Below are 13,341 nucleotides of genomic sequence, written 5' to 3'. Positions count from 1 at the left end.
AAGCTCAATCAGGCTTGCATCCTTCCAAGGTCACTAAAATGAGTACCCAGCTTGTTGGAGGCAATTAACTTAAAAACATTGTAAACCACTTAGGGAGTGCTTAAGTGCACTGATAAGAAGTATAGAAATGTACTTGCTATTTTTTACTTGCTACAATTTCATCATGATGAGTATGGTATCATTGGGGTCACTGTGGACCTGGAAACTGTGCTGCAACTATGGAGTGAGTAAGGGATTTCTTGCTGGTGTATACAAACTCCTATTCAATCAATTGCTGAACAGTGAGACAGACAGATAAATCCAATTGATTTATTGACTCTACTCTAGTTGGAACTAACAATAGGATTTAGGCCTTTATTATGCAAAGGCCTAAATCCTATTGAGGGTCAGTACAGATGGCCCTAAAGGGGTGGCTTGACACTGCCTCTTTGATCACCAGACCGAGGCCACAGCAACCACATGCCATGGCCCCAATCCGGTGTTTTTCTGGCCACCCTTTCTGACACGGTGGCACCTTTTCAGCACTCCTGCAGCATGCTGTGTATAAATGCCATGCTGCTGGAGTGCCACAATGCTGCCCACTGTCTGGGCAGGCAGCATGACACTGGCTTGGGGGCTGCATCAGGGCATGCATCATCTAAACACCATGCCCCCGAGCCACCCGCAAGTCAGTGTATTATACCGGTTTGCTTTCCCCTTAGATGAGTGTTCTCATACATGCTGCTCAGATGTGTTGGGTCATTGTAGCAATCTCTGTCATAGCTCCTGGACCAGACAAGTTAATAACAATCCAGTGGCGTAAGTGCAACATGACCCATTCAAGCAGAATATAGATGAGATTGTCTCTTGGCCAATAAATGCTATCTATAAACTGCAGATAAGACTTCCATTTGAATTTTGCAACTCAGCAAAACAATTGTACCTCCCTTGGCTGTTTGAATCATTTCAATTTTAATCATTCATACCCCCTGTGTTGACAATTATATGAATTAAAACTACTATGGAGGATATTAAAAACAGTTTGGCAGACTTCCACTATGCAAACCCCATGGGCAGCACAACCTCATTTCAAACGTTTCTTCTCGGACCAGTGCCACAATATACACAGACATGCCTGACAGTCTATTTCAGGTTCTTTCATGTTGCGACTTAACAGTTTAATTACACTAAAGAGTTCCATACATGAAAGGAAATGCCACATGCATAGCACCAGGTTCAGGTAAAGCAGTATAATACTCCTGATTATTGGAAGAATCACTGGTTTTGGAACATAACTTACTGATTGGGGAATTAAAACCTGAAATGATAAACTCTTAAGGATTACTCCAGATACATTAATTCCCTACACACTGAAATGGAAGACAGAATTTTCCAAGTTGCTTCAATTTTCTTTCCCCTAAGATTAATTAAATCTGCAATCAAACTTTTCGAAGAACAGAATTCATTGTGGGGCTTGAAGAATCCCTCAATGAACAAAAGAACTGTAGCCCTAATTTGCAAGTCATGCCCTGAAGCAACAGTGCACAAAAGTAGTATGACGCCAACACAAATACAACCAATTATTCCTCTTATTGTAGTGATACTGTGTCAAGCATCCTGGGAAATTCAGTTTTTTCAGGATATCTGATATGCAATGGTAATGGAAAGAGAGTTTAACCTGCTGCCTCCATAGGAACAGTTGCATAGTAAGAAATTTTGAAATAAAGGGCGTTATCATGATAATTCCATTAGCCATCACTCACAATGAGAGTAAAAAAGATAAAGCCAAGCATCTGTTTTGATCTATATATTTTTAAAACACGCACACACATTTTCTAGAAGTTTTCATTGCCAACAAAATAAAGTCCTCTGTAAAGTTAATGGGTCTTGATAACTCAAGACCAAGCCACATACACAAAAGCAATATAAGCTGATGTTGATAGAAAAACTCTTCTAGTTTTCTATGCTGACTGCAACTCAGAGGGCATGAGGAGTAACAAATGATGCCATAGTCATTGCTAACCAAGCAGTCTCAGGTCTTTGACACAGGAGGCAGAATGGTGTATGAGGTGAGTAAATTAGTGTGGAAAAGAGCCCCAGATCCTGTAAGTTTCACCTGCATAGATATACTGATGGCAGAAGTGAGCATGGTGGTGAGAAGAAAATGTCAAAGATAGATGTAGTAGTGAGGAAAGGAAAAAGTAGCATAAGTTACTGTACAGCCTCCCCAATTCCATATGGCTGTGGCTCCATGTACTTCCCCCTACCCAAAGCCAGATAGTTCAGAAATAGGTGCTTTGAGCTGGCAGCCTCCTTCTCCCACTGCCTACAGAAGAGTGGAGACAGCAAAATCATGCAGGTTACAGTCCATTTCATGACCAGTATCTCCCTGTATAATCCTAGATAGGGTTAGGAATTGTACTGTGGGTTGAATCCCAAGAATTATAATGCTCTCCTTGAAATTGAAAGTGAGCATTATGAAAAACAGCTACTGTAATGAAGCAGTGTGAGTATTAGATTTGGACTTCAAAATACCAGGGTTTGAATCCACACTCAACCATGGAAACCCACTGAGTGACCCTGGACAAGTGATGCTTTCTCAGACTAAGGGGAAGGCAAGAGTGAAACTCCACTGAAGAAATTTTGCCAAGAAAAAATCCCTGAGAAGATTGCCTTAAATTGGAGTCAGCTGGAAGGCACATAACAACAGTTATGGAACACCACATTTCATATTCCAAATTGCCAACTTCAGTGACATTTCTCTAGTAATCAAAAGCCTAATTGTGAGGGAACCAACAACATGTAAGAGTGGTTTAGCATCACCGGTGTGAATGTAAAGATGTGACCAGGAATTTTGGACCACAGTCCTATTCCAAAATTATGTGAAAATAGTTATGAATTAGGTGTAAACTAGTTGCCATGCATAAAAGTAGATACGTTTCTAACAAGAAAGATATATTCTGCCACTCAAGGCCGTCCTAGATAAGTGCCTAATATGAAGTGAGATCCAGTTCTTCATAGTATATTTGAACTGTAAATTTTCTTGGACAAATCTCCTTTGTGGGATTGGGGTAATAGTCTTTTAATGCCAATTAAGACACACACAGAGAGAGATGTCTTTGCTGGGTGAAATAAGAAATACTTAGGGAGATCCAGCTATTATTTTTCCATGTAGAAAATACAAATTAAGGTTTTTAAATACACACACACACACACAAGCACACTGCACTTAAGATACAATGAGTGTACCCATTCATCCTAGCAAACATACCTATTCAAGAAATGTCTTGTGCAATTCATTTCTACATCTAAAGCCACACAATCATGCCGATGTCTTCTGTCATTTGTTTTATACCAGACAGTTCAAGAAGAATGGTGTGTGTATGTGTGTGTTTTATTGTTCCATACACATAACTTCTCAAAATACATTTCAGGGCAGTATTTTAGAAGTTATGATCCATGCACAGCCCTTGATCTAAGAGAAGAGCTCTTCTTGATCTCCATGAGAAATATGAGCACCAGCAGGAAACTCACTGGAGCACTGAACAGGCCTTTTCCATCTCTAATTTCCATGATTAAAGTGTAGGATCAAAGGCACTGTAAGGCACTAAGTATAACCACATTCATAGAATGGACCAGGTTCAAGAACTAACACATTTTAGGAAGTGAGAGGAAAATGCCATTATAAATTTATTCAGGCACTAGCTCCTTTTCCCAGAATGGGGAGGAGGGAAGAGTGAGTCCTTTTCAGTCTTGTAGCCAGGTCCCCTCTGAGATGCTGAGCTGGCAAAACTTTTTATAGGATCTGGTGTACAAACTGTCATGTTTTTTCTGCAGTGTTGCATTGCAGATGTGGGCTGGTTAACAATACTGTGCCAGAAGAGAGATGCTCATTTGTATTGATACTACTGCCTTGTAGCCAGCCTCCATTGGCTGATTCAGGGACAGACCAGATTTTGCAGTTTTACCAAGATCTGTGGGAGAAATTCATGAGATGGTTCAAAGATCTCCTCATAGATAGTTCCAAATGAAACACTCGGGCAGGTTACAAACCGCCACTTGGGACGTCCTCAGGATGTCCCAGTTTAAAAAAGGGGCGTCTCTTCCAGACGCCCCTACTCCTGTTACGGATTCTGTCCATAACACACGGCCGCCGCCATCTTGACGTAACGGACGCTATGCGTCCGCACATCGTGCGGCGCTAATGACGTGAGTGCGCCATTGGTGCCTTGCGGCATCATTAGCGCACTGCCAGAAGAAGCTCCATTTTGGCTGCGGCGGCTCCCTCACGGAGCAAACAGCGGCGGCGGCAGACTGCCACAAAGCGGCGGTTTGTAACCCTCCAAAGAGTACTTCTGAAATCATCACAATGGTGTAATAACCACATGTACAGTAGGCCCTCTGAATCCACAGATTCTTTAACCACAGTTTCAAGCATCCATGGTTTGAAAATATTCCCCAAAAATATAAATTCCAAACTGCAAACCTTAATCTTGCCATTTTATATAAGGGACACCAATTTATTATATTTAATGGGACTTAAACATCCATGAATTTTGGTATCCATGGAGGATCCTGGCACCAACCCCCAATGGTTACAAAGGGCCTATTGTAGTGTAAAATATATGTACTATATATGTGATTGTCTCCTACCTCCCTAAACAGAGGCCTGTATGCAGAATAATATGGTCTTCAAATATACTATGCAATACTGGTATGAATATGGTTCCTGTTCTTCAATCCTCAGGAAAAGAGGAACACTCTCAGGTCAAGAGTGATTTTGGATATTGTAGAATGAAACTGAATAATTGTTTCAATAGTTTATTAGTGTATTGACTGTAACAGCTCAACCCCATTCAGTGCCTACATACATTCATTAGATTCATTCATGGCATTGATCAATTTTTTCAAAATTTCATCACTTTCAAACTATCCACCAGTTTCAATCAATACAACCTGATAATTGATTCTTCTAGCTGTTCTTGTAATTCTTATAATTCAACTTCTTTCAGTATTATGAATTCAAACAAATATTCCAAAAAATAACAAATGTTTCACTTTTTATGATTTACATAATTTTTAACTTCCCTTCTACTATATTGTAACCTATAAATTTTTAAAGCTTAAAATGGCACTGTGGCAGCAAGTTGGGGGGTATGCTCAGCCCTCTCAACAACCCCCTGGTCTTCTGAGTCCCACATGGCCATGGCCATTTGCGACCTGGAAGGCAGCCCCCACCCCTAAGAGTGTACTACTCCACCACATGGCACCTCTTCTGTGTGTCACATGATTTGGTCCATACCACTGCAACTCTCTAATGACACCACTGGTTCATATTATCTTTGCACTGAATCACAGTGCTGATCTAAGAGCTCTATGAAATGCTATGTGGTATAGTGTGATGCATTCCTTGGACTTCGTGGTAACCACTAGACACACTGCTCTGGCATAAACAGATTATAACAATTGCAGCCATGTCCTAAAATATATAAACAGCAAATCAGATCTATTTTGGTTTCTTCAGCCACACATATTAATTCTACGTATAATCGTCCACAGCTTTTTGAGTACCATAAAGTATGTAATTGTTGAAGAGACAAGAAATTATGAGACATTGCCATTTGATGGATTAAGTGGAATAAAAATGCTAGAGGCCAGATACCTACATTTATACTTAAAATAATACACTGAAACCAAATAAATACAAGCAAAACTGGGGTGGGTGGGTATGGAAACTTCTATTTGATGTGTGACACTTTGAAACAAGCTTTTATAAATCAATTGTACTGATATTTTACATCTCTAAAAATGAAAAGACAGACTGGATGGAATCTGCAAGAGAAAATGTGTGTATTGTTTGGAAATATTAGAAAACAGGTGTAGGGGTCACTGAAGAAAACAACAGATGTTCATTGCTATTAGATCCACTGTTCTTTGTTTTACTTAATCTTTTCATTTATTGTTTACCATATCAAAACATTAGTTGGAAGGGTGTTTTTTTACTCTACCCTATAAATACAGCCAACAATAAAATGAAACCATAAACTTTTAATAACCAATTTACTAACAGAAGCAAGAATCAGAACTATGAAAGATGGAGGAAAGCCTGAATGCAAAAATTATTCAAGATAATGAACTTGTATTTGATACTGTGCAAAAGATCCCATGTAAAAAGAGCACCTGTTATTGTGGCTGTTGTTGTAGTGTGCAAAGCAGTTTATCAGCTAGTACTATATCACAGAGAGATTTGTGCACACAGAAGATGCATCAGTACCATCTCTCATTTGCTCATTGACATACATCTGGAAATTTAAATATCTTTGATTGAAACCAGTGTGTTTGAATTATAAGAAGCAGCGTGGCAGGTAGGTAGGGGTGTGTGAGAGAAAAAGACAGACAGAGAGAGCATAAGAGATTTTCCTAATGTAAAGTAAGTGTACACATTGTGTAAAGGAACAAGGAAGAAAAGAAAGAGGACAAAAACAAAAGCCATTAGAAATAAAGGAGGAAGCTGCACTTTAAAAATCACATGCAAGAATTTCCAGAGACAGAGAAGCGAAAGAGATTTAGAGGTCAACAAATATATCTATCACTTTTCCCCTATTTTATGAGTTCATATTATCGGTTTAAAACAGCTGTTATATATTGATAGAACAAAGGGAGGTTCCTTTCTGAAAGCAGTTAAATGACTTGAGTTCTGGTTGGCTTTTGCAGTCCATGAGATCAGGCACTAATTTTGCCAATATCCTGGATTCCTCATTCTCTCTCACTGCCATGTGTAGAACATCACATTTGTCTTACTGGATCAGACTAAAAGATTATTGACTCACTGAGTAAACTGGATGAATTTTTTTTTTTTCTGCTGACAGAACTGCCTCCATCAGCACTGCTGGGGAGAGGGATAAATTCTGTCTCCCACACGGCAGGCTCTTGTTAGAGGTAGAAACTTTAGCATGCCTAGTGGTGTTCATGTCCTGTGTAGTGGTATTAGTCATATCCTTTCTCTCCCTGCAAGAATTAGCCTGCAGTTTGCTAATCTTCCATTTTTACTCTGCAGCTCGCTCACTCTCCTCCATGATTGAAGAGCCCATATTACTGAGTCTCTCATCTTGAAATCTTTAGCAGTAGTAGGTAAAACTACGTCATATGTTTTTACAAAAGAGTAAGCCTCCTATATTTATCTGTTTGACCCTATGTGTTATGGTGATATGGGACTTGTTGTTGCTTACTTTCTGCTTGTAAATACTAATTAAAATCACAACAGCAGCAATTTTTATTGCATGATGACAAAGCCATAGCAAACAACAAAGCATTACAATGCAATAAACATAATAAGGTTAAACGCATTGTATCTGTATACAGTACAATATTAAAACTGTATCATAAAACAGCAGAAAGATAACAATACCTAATTATTTTACTAATAATAACTAACAATAACTAATAATAACAATAACTAATTATTTTACTTGTAACAAGCATTACTATATCTCACATTTCCCAGCTCCTCTGCTATGCCCTCAAAGTACATTGCAGAAGGTTGGAGAACATTCTGGAGCAGGTAGGCAATGGAGTAAGTTGTAGAGGAGGAAATAATTACAATATTTGGACTCAAGAAGGTTCCCCCACCCCTGGTATGTATGACATACCCAAGATTGATCCTCTAGTAACTAATGTTTACAAAATCCAAATCTCAAAGGTATTACTTGTATTTTACATATAGAATGTGAAATAATTTTAAAAAGAAGTCCCCTATCTGACTTAAGGTTTTACACACACACACACACAACCTTCTGGTGTTATTACATTACTAAAAAAAACATAATATACTGTCTAAAGCATTATGTTGTGTTTCTGCATGTCGTTACTGGAACAATACTTTTGCATCTTTGATGAAGCAAAGGTCACAAACATTTATGTTCCACATCCAGGATGAAAGACAACTTATATGAGCCTAGTGACTGAGATGAAATTGAGACCCATCTTCTCTGACAAGTCCTTTGGTCAAAGAAAGGTGTCTCTTAGCATAAGATTGATGGCAGATGCCCTGTTCAGGCTTTTTGCATGGGGAAGAAATACAGTACTTATCTATGTAGAGAGCATGGGCAGCATGATCCACCTGATCCCAATGTCTCTGGCCCCTTTCTCACTGTACCTTATCATCCATATTACTGTGAGAGACAACATGAAAACTGAATAAGAGAGGACACTTATTTACATAAACCTACATAGGGTGACTTAGGGTGAGTATGCTAATTTATGTATATGCAGCATAATTCAGCATATGATTATACATATGGTGATTTAGCAACTTCAAAGCCCCTAATCATCTTCCTTATAGTTCTTTAGCTTTAAAGCAGACATTTATTTATTTCATTTATATGCCGCTGTGCCCTCCCTCCTCCCCAAGGTAGTTCACAGATAATTAGGCAGGACAGGTCTTCAAACAGAGGTCCATGAAAGTAAGTGCAACGCTGATCATTATCATGGATTCGCAGGAGGAGAGGCCCTTCGAGGGCAGCCGGTAGTGGGCTTCCTTCATGAGCTCTTCCAAAGAGTCATGCCTTAAGAATTCAAGCAGCCTCAGTGAAAATCATGTCTCCACTCCAAAAGTGATTTTGGATTTTGAACAAAAGGTTCTTCATCTAAGGAGTGTGTTAACAACAATAAGCCCATTACTGACACAAGGCAGGCATTCAGAGGTGAAATGCCATCCTTCGTCACTGCTTCAGATGAAAGAGGAAAGTAAACAAACCAACAATCCTGATTGTACTTCAATTTTGGAGAGTTCTACACTGGATATGGACTTCGAAAGTATTCAGCACATGGAAAAATCTTTGGAAGTAGCAGAAAACAACTTTGAACATTTAAAGAATATGGAGAAGATCCTTCAACGTATGATGAGACAAGCAAGGTGGGGAGAATACAGAACTGCAGATATTATAAATATGAAGTTTGCACGCTTGACTGCTTCTTTAAATTCAAGGAAACAGAAACTACAGGCGGAATTGGTAATGAACACCAATAACTATGTAACTGATCTGCATGGTGTCAAAGTTTCAATTACAGCGAAAAAAAAGCATTTTTGAAGGTACCATAAAGATAGCAAGGGTGTTGAAATCAATGAGTAACTTAAAGTCTTGTGAAAGTTCAAATCAGATTTTCAGGATTCTGAGCATGACAATTGAGGAAGAAATCTTAAAACTAGATAATCTGGGGAAAAAGAGGACTTTTAGGTTTTTACATGGATTGTGAGGAGATTACTCATGTGTTGGAAAACATGGAGGAAATTTCCTGTAATGTCCCTAATGTGCCCCATCTTGTAAGCAATTTTCTAGAAGTGACCAATATGGAAAAGGATTTCAGAAACAGTGCTCTAACTCAAGAATATGTAACACGTCAAGCATTTGATGATGACACTTGTATAGTTCCTTCCTTTCAAAAATCTGATATGTGTCCTGAAGGAAGTTACACTGGGTTCCAAGAGAGGGCTCTGTTATCCATCCAGAAATGTGGTAGTGTTTTTCCAGAAACAGCATCCTTCCCAGATGTCATAATTGAAGATGATCAAGAAAAAGCCTACTGAATTAGTCAGCTATGTTCTAAATCCTTGCCATTTCTATGTTTGGAAAGTTTCACAAAAGAAAATTGCAGTTCGTTTGGAAAAAATTCTGAAGCTGTTTTGTAGTTATAAAAGTTCATCCCCTAGTGATGTTTTGGAAGTTGGTACTAAAATCTTCATTGAAAGCAAAGAACATAGAATGTGGTGTCGTGCAGAAATAATTGAGCTAATTCCACTGCAGAATACAAATAAGGGAAAACCCTGTGGTCCAACTAAATACAAAATTTGTGATATTGCAATGATGAAAGTATTTCTTACAGATTTTGGGCATCCAGAAGTTTTAGTTGTTTCAAGAGTACCTAATGACGTCATTGTGAATCTAGAACAAGTCAATTTAGAATATACAATGACTGAAGATTTATATTTGGTTGTAAGGAAACCTGATTTATTGATTGGTACACAACTTAATGATATAAATAAGTTAGCATTGCAATGTTCCTTGAAGGACATCATTCCCAAACATTCAACTGAAGGTTGGGAGGAAAGAACAAGGACAGAATTTCTAAGAATGGTAAATAACAAAGCTGTTTTAATGAAAGTGTTCAGAGAAGAAGGTGGCGTGCTTATTGTAGATCTGATGAAACCTCCAGGAAGCAAGTCAAGTAGTGACATGCCAGTATCCTTCAGAGAAGTTTTGGTACATTTTGATTTAGCAAGATTTCACAATAAAGTTTGTGATCGGAGTGAAAATATTAAACCACTGCAGTACTGTCTGCCTATGATACCACAAGAAAATTCACCATTTCCCATTGTTGTTAGTCATATCAATAATCCTGGTGACTTTTACATTCAAGAGATGGAACAAGGCCCAGAATTTGTAGCATGTCAAAGCGAAATTGAGGAAGCATATATATGTGAAGATGAAGTTGGCTTGGAAATCCTCTGCCCAATACAAGGTCAAGCATGTGTAGCAAAATTTAAAGATGGAGTACGGTACAGAGCACAGGTAGTTGGATTGCCAAACCATGAAGAAGTTGAAGTTAAATACATTGACTTAGGCAATACTGCTAAAATAAAAGTGAATGAAATGCGTAAAAAAAAAAAAAAGATGAGTTTTTAGCTCCTCCAGCAATGGCAATCAAATGCAAGTTGGTTCATATTGCACCATGTAAAGGATCAGATGAATGGAGTAGTAAATCAAAGGACAGATTTGAAGAACTGACCAAAGATCAATCTGTGTTTTGCGTTGTTAATGAGAAATCTCAAGATAATGTACTGGTCGTTGAGCTCTATGATAGCATGAATGTATACCCTGAGGTGTCTTGTAGTGTTAACAGCATTTTGGTTAAAGAAGACTTGGTTTCTTACATAGAAAGTAGTATCAAAAGGACTACCAAGCCTCCTAATGAAGTATGGGATCTGTCTTTTGAAGAAATTTGCAAAACAAAGAAAAAGAGATTAACATGTGGAAATCAAGACTTGTCACAGTTTGCAGATGTGGAATTAGTCTGTAACAAAGGATTGCAAGTGAGAATTAATCATATTATATCACCAAGCAGGATCTTTGTTCATTTTATGTCATTAGAACCAATTCTGGAAAGTTTACAGGCGAGGATGACTGCTACTTACTCAGATTCTAAGAGTGAAAAAAATACCTGGACAGTTGATATGCATTGTGCTCTTACATAGAGAATCTGAATCAATGGCAAAGAGGCCAGATCAGCAGGATTGTTTTTGAAAACAGTGTTGAGGTAAATAAAGTCATAAAAATCAAAAGAAAGAAAGAAAGAAAGAAAGTGCAACGCTGTCTAACTGGGAAGCCAAATGAAGCAAGCTTCTTGAATGTACAGAAGGCTCTTTTTGCATTCAGTAAACAGAAGCAGAAACTCCCCTCAGATCTTCCTGCTTAGTATTGGATGGCCAGCAACACTGAAGATGTGACTGGTACACACGGGGTCACTGGAGTTGAGTGCAGAGTTGAGTGATGTCCTATACCCCCTGCAAGAATTGGCACTGCTTATTCAGGAAATAAGTAGGGCTGAGTGGAATAGAATTTTCTTGAAATCTAAACATGTTCAACATGAAAAGGCAACAGAGATTTCTGTTTATTTTTCTCCAATGGCATAGAGGTGGAAAACACCCATGTAAACATGTAATTAGTTAGTGTATCACTGGCCACCATATAACTACCACAAAATATTCCTGCCTGGAATGCTGAACACAAGCTGGCTTTTAACCTTTCAGTCAGAAAAGGTGTGATGTGTGAAAGATATAGTAGGCTGTTTCAGATGTCTGAACACCATGAATAATCAGCATGTGGTTAGAGAATGCTCAATGACCTTCTGATCTAAAGATATAAAACCAAAGATCTGAAAAGAGTCAATGCATGTATAACATGGAGGTGTGCATAGACTTAATAGAATATTATGTTCCCCTTCCTTTTTCAAATCTGAACTGAGATCAAAATGTGCAAACAGGAGATATTCTTCCATACAACTAACTGTAAATGAGAAACCTCAGAGGATGGCAATGACAAACTCTCTCTGAAGAAATATGTCAAGAAGACCCTAGGATAGGTTCACCTTCGGGTCACCATAAGTCAAAAATGACTTGGAGGCACACAACAACAAACAGTCAGAGAAATGCATTACCACAACAATGAATAGCATTTGCAATTGATGTAAGTATCCAGAAATAGGTGGCAAGATAGACTGTCCAATTCCAGACATTCTAGCACACCAGAAGATAAGAAACTTTTTTGTGTGTCATGGGCAAAATGCCAATAGCCATATTGTCCCAGTATTTTCCAGTTCTTTCCCTACTATTGTACTTCCCTTGCACTATTGTATAAACTGTGCGGACTCTCTGCTTAAGGCAATGGAAATACACCAGTTGAAAAATGTAAGGGTGAGAGAAGAATCAGCCCCTTAGTCTTTTAAACTAGGTCAATGAAACCATTTGTAAACACTGAAAACTGCAGTCCTTGCCAGGACTTGTGCAGCCAAAAACATACAACCAGCCAGTGATACCACAAAGCTGCATGGAGCCACTCTGGGAAAAGAAATACTCAGTAATCAACCAGACCCACAGGGAGAAAATAAACATTCATATCATAGGACAGTACTTTTCATCTTTATTTTTTATTTTGCCATCAGGATACTATACTAACTATACTACACAACACAACACAGTGGCTCACTCACTTAGTCTCCATTAGCCTGTTTTCCCTGCAGGTTGAAAAAGGAAGCAGAAACCCAGTATTTTGGCACATCAGGTGAAGAAATAGAGAATATTCAGCCCAGAGGGGCTGGAATTTTGGATCTCAGTTTCTTTCTGGAGTGCAGAAGAAAAATAAAATAATGGAAATATAACCCCATTGAGTGAATAAATGCATTTGGAAAGCATAATCTAATTTGCTTTTGGAGAACCTAACGTTATGAATGGCTATTAAGTAGTTTTTGAAAGGGAATGAGATGAGAATCCCTAGAGCAACCTAACTCAAACACTGAAATCAGTGAAAAAACAAACTATTATATCAAGAGTAGCAGACCTGAAGTGCTGTTGTTAATTCAAGAGAGATTGGTTTTCTACTGCAAATCCTCCATGCCCCAAAACCAGAAAACTAGGGCCTAAGTCCAATTATTAGTCCCAACTAGAATAAATTCATTAAACTAATGGAACTTACATAAGCACTGACTTCAGTAGTTAAATCAATTGAATATATTCAAGTTGGGACTAGATCCAGGTAGTTAAAACGCAGTGGATTCTGATTTAGAATCAGTCAAGTAAGAAACAGCTAA

General features: G+C 38.4%; 1 pseudogene; it reads left to right on the top strand.

Moving 5' to 3' along the window:
* Nucleotides 1-8,519: 8,519 nt before the first annotated feature.
* LOC149317302 (RING finger protein 17-like) lies at nt 8,520-11,451 on the top strand (annotated as a pseudogene).
* The last annotated feature ends 1,890 nt before the right edge of the window (nt 11,452-13,341 follow it).

The sequence above is a fragment of the Sceloporus occidentalis genome, unplaced genomic scaffold (assembly GCF_023333645.1).
Source record: "Sceloporus occidentalis isolate IW3139 unplaced genomic scaffold, rSceOcc1.0.p SCAF_3, whole genome shotgun sequence".
Classification (NCBI taxonomy): Eukaryota; Metazoa; Chordata; class Lepidosauria; order Squamata; family Phrynosomatidae; genus Sceloporus; species Sceloporus occidentalis.
The sequence above is the reverse complement of the archived record's forward strand: the minus strand, read 5'-3'. Positions and strand labels throughout refer to the sequence as shown.